Source organism: Pistacia vera, unplaced genomic scaffold (assembly GCF_008641045.1).
Source record: "Pistacia vera cultivar Batoury unplaced genomic scaffold, PisVer_v2 Contig1208, whole genome shotgun sequence".
Classification (NCBI taxonomy): domain Eukaryota; kingdom Viridiplantae; phylum Streptophyta; class Magnoliopsida; order Sapindales; family Anacardiaceae; genus Pistacia; species Pistacia vera.
In genome coordinates, this window is record NW_022195258.1 from 110,781 (window position 1) to 114,604 (window position 3,824).

The 3,824-nt window shown below is 38.1% G+C and overlaps 1 non-coding gene across 1 annotated transcript; it reads right to left on the bottom strand.

Moving 5' to 3' along the window:
• Nucleotides 1-875: 875 nt before the first annotated feature.
• Nucleotides 876-982, bottom strand: LOC116112938. Its single transcript, XR_004125334.1, has one exon. It is a non-coding gene; the product is annotated as a small nucleolar RNA R71 (small nucleolar RNA).
• Nucleotides 983-3,824: the final 2,842 nt, after the last annotated feature.

Here is a 3,824-nt window from a genome sequence, read left to right on the forward strand (position 1 = left end):
TGTTGGATTGCTTTTATTGTGTTAATTTTAGTTGTCTCTTTTGTTTTGTTCTAATTTAGTTTAGTTTTTAGTAGCTCCCGCAAATCCAATATTTTTGTGTTCTTCAGTTAGTTATAAAATTAGGAAAATCAGTACTTAGCACTCAATCCTTGTGGGAACGATACTCTATTAATCATTTTATTACTTTTTGCGACTAGTGCACTTGCTAAATATGCATGTTTATGAAAGCATGCATCAAGCTTTTTGCACCATTGCCAGGGATTGATTTTGTGTTAATATTGAATTTTTTTAGTTTTTGCCAAACTGAAGTTTAATTTTTAGTTTTAATTATTTTAGTTTAATTTTTGTTTGCTTGTGATCTCATACTCTTTTTCTTTCCTTGTTAGTTTATGCGAAAAGCAAGAAATCTTCATGTGCTTCCTATTGATACAGAGATTGAAAGAACCACAAGAAGACTCATTAGAGAGAGAAGAGAAAGAGAGGCGATAATCATTGAGATGGCCAAAAATAGAATATTGAGGGAGTTTTCACTTCCACAAGTTGATGGGTGTAGTCCGAGCATAACGAGACTGACTGTTGAGGCGAATATCTTTGAGATAAAGCCGACTATAATCCAGTTGATTGAACAATCAGTACAATTTAGGGGTGATCCAAAAAAAGATCCTAATATGCACATAGCCAGCTTCTTGGAAATCTGTGACACATTCAAGCATAACAGGGTGATAGATGATGCTACTAGGTTGCGACTGTTTCCATTCTCGTTGAGAGATAAGGCAAAATGATGGCTAATATCATTACCCACTAAAACCATCACGACATGGAATGATCTGACACAAAAGTTCCTTTACAAGTATTACTTACCAGCTCTTTCGACAAAGATGAGAAATGACATTACCTCATTTGTACAAGGCGACCATGAATCATTATATAAAGCATGGGAGAGATACAAGGAAATGTTAAGGAAGTGTCCACATCATTGTTTGCCTGTTTGGATGCAAGTCCAAACGTTCTATTCTGGTTTGCTACCAAATATTCGAACAGTGGTAGATGCAACAGCTAGGGGAGCTTTACAGAACAAGACACCGGTGGAAGCTCAAGAGTTACTTGAAGCTTTAGCAAGTAATAACTACCAAAGACTAGATGAGAGAATAGTGCCGGAGAAGTCCATGGGTATTCATGAAATTGATGCTTCCACAGCCATTGCAGCCCAACTTGCTATGCTTCAGAAACAAATAGGAGGTATGCATGTTAATTCCATTCAAACACCTCAAGTAACATGTGATTTTTGTGTAGGTAACCATGCAAGCATTAACTGCCAAGTGGGGAACACCGTTGCTTCATCCTCTCATCATCAGAGCAAGTAAACTATTTGGCTGGGAATCAGAGACAACAGAACAATCCATTCTCCAACACCTACAATCTTGGTTGGAGAAATCACCCAAACTTGTCCTAGGGCAATCAAAACAATCAATTAAATCAAAGGATAGTGCCAAACCATCAACCAGGGGTCAATTTTCAACCAGTTGAATAGAAAGTGTCAAAATTGGAGGATATGTTTGGGAAATTCATGCAAGAAACCACATGTTTTATGAACGAGACGCAGTCAAATTTCAGAAATCAATGAGCGTTTTTTCGAAACCTGAAGGTGCAATTGGGTCAAATTTTGAAAATATAGAATGAGAGAGCTTAAGGTTCCTTATCAAGTAACATGATGACAAATCACGTGAACAAGCAAATGCCATAACTTTAAGAAGTGGAATAGTCTTAGAAGAAGTTGAACCAAAAGGGAAGGATGAGAACTCGCCAGAGAAGATGAATTTGAGGAAGAAGTCAATGAAGAGATCATTGTTGAAGAGAAGCCAACAAGTCCCAAAAAAGAAGAACCAAAGAAGGAAAAGATGCCCAAGCCAAGGAAGGAAAGATTGCCATTTTCTGAAATACCACCAGAGTTGGCACACCGCACTCCTCCAATTCCTTTCCCTTAGAGATTAAGGAAGCAAAATCAGGATAAGCAATTTATTAAATTTCTTGATGTTTTCAAAAAACTACATATTAACATTCCTTTTGCAGATGCATTTGCAGCAGATGCCGAGTTTATACTATGTTCCTGAAGGAAATTCTTTCAAACAAGAGGAAGCTGGAAGAGGAAGAAACAGTGATGCTTACAGAGGAATACAACGCTATTTTGCAGAAAAAGTTAACCCCAAAGCCCAAAGATCCAGGGAGTTTCACTCTCCCTTGTGTTATAGAAGATGTTACATTTGATAGAGTTTTGTGTGACTTAGATGCTAGCATAAATCTAATGCCTTTTTCTGTTTTCAGGAAATTGGGGATTGGTGAAGTGAAGCCTACAATGGTTTCTGTGTAGCTCACAGATAGATCAATCAAATATCCACGGGCTATTATTGAAGATGTGCTAGTCAAGATGGATAAATTCATATTTCCTGTAGATTTTGTTGTATTGGATATGGAGGAAGACAAAGAGGTATCGCTCATTTTGGGAAGACCATTCCTTGCTACTGGAAGAACTTTAATTGATGTTCAAGAAGGAAAATTGATTTTGAGGGTCCAAGATGAAATGGTAACTTTTAATGTGTTTGAGGCCACGAAATTTCCATCAGAAGTAGAGTCATGTTTCAGGGTTGATGTAATTGATAGAGTGGTAAAAGACACATTTGAAGAGATCAATCCTCAACTAACTCTTGAAGCATGCATTTCCCAATCCAAAACTACCAAGGAAGATGAGCCAAGGAAGAATGAGTGTGCTAGGTATTTGGAAGCACTTCAACCAATGAACACCATCCAGGATCCAAAATTTGAAGACTTGGACATGAGTAAGGAGAAGGATAAGGCAAAGTTGGAAAAACCTCCCAAGCTTGAATTGAAGCCTTTACCGTCTCATCTCAAGTATGTGTATCTTGGTGAATCTAATTCTTTTCCAGTGATTATCAATGCAAACTTGAGTAAATTGGAGGAAGAGAAATTGATTCGGGTGTTGAGAAAGCACAAGTCCGCAATTGGATGGAGCATTTCAGATATAAAGGGCATTTCTCCATCTTTTTGCATGCTCAAGGTCCTTATGGAAGATGATATCAAGCCAAGAGTGCAACCACAATGATGATTGAAGCCTTCTATGAAGGAAGTGGTAAGGAAAGAAGTGGTAAAACTCTTAGATGCGGGAATCATCTATCCCATTTCAGATAGTCCTTGGGTGAGTCCTGTACAAGTGGTTCTAAGCAAAGGCGACATAATATTGCTGAAAAATGAGAGCAATGAATTGATCCCAACTAGGACTGTCATGGGCTGGAGGATGTGTATTCATTATAGAAAACTGAATGAAGCAACAAGGAAGCATCATTTTTCGCTACCATTCATTGATCAGAGGTTGGAAAGACTATAGGGACATGCCTATTATTGTTTCCTAGATGGCTACTCAAGGTATAACCAGATTCCCATTGCTTCTGAAGACCAAGAAAACATGATGTTCACTTGTCTATATGGTACATTTGCGTATAGGAGGATGCCCTTTGGGTTGTGTAATGCACCGGCCACCTTTCAGCTATGCATGATGTCCATATTTAGTGATATGGTGGAACGGTTTCTCGAAGTGTTCATGGATGATTTCTCTATTTTTGGCTCTTCTTTTGATGATTGGCTTTCTAACATTTCTCTTGCTTTACAGCGATGTCAAGACACTAACCTAGTGTGAAACTGGGATAAGTGTCATTTTATGGTTCAAGAAGGCATAGTTCTTGGACATTGAATTTCAAGGAAGGGAATTGGATCGAGCCAACACTGAAGTGATTGAAAAGTTGCCACCTCTA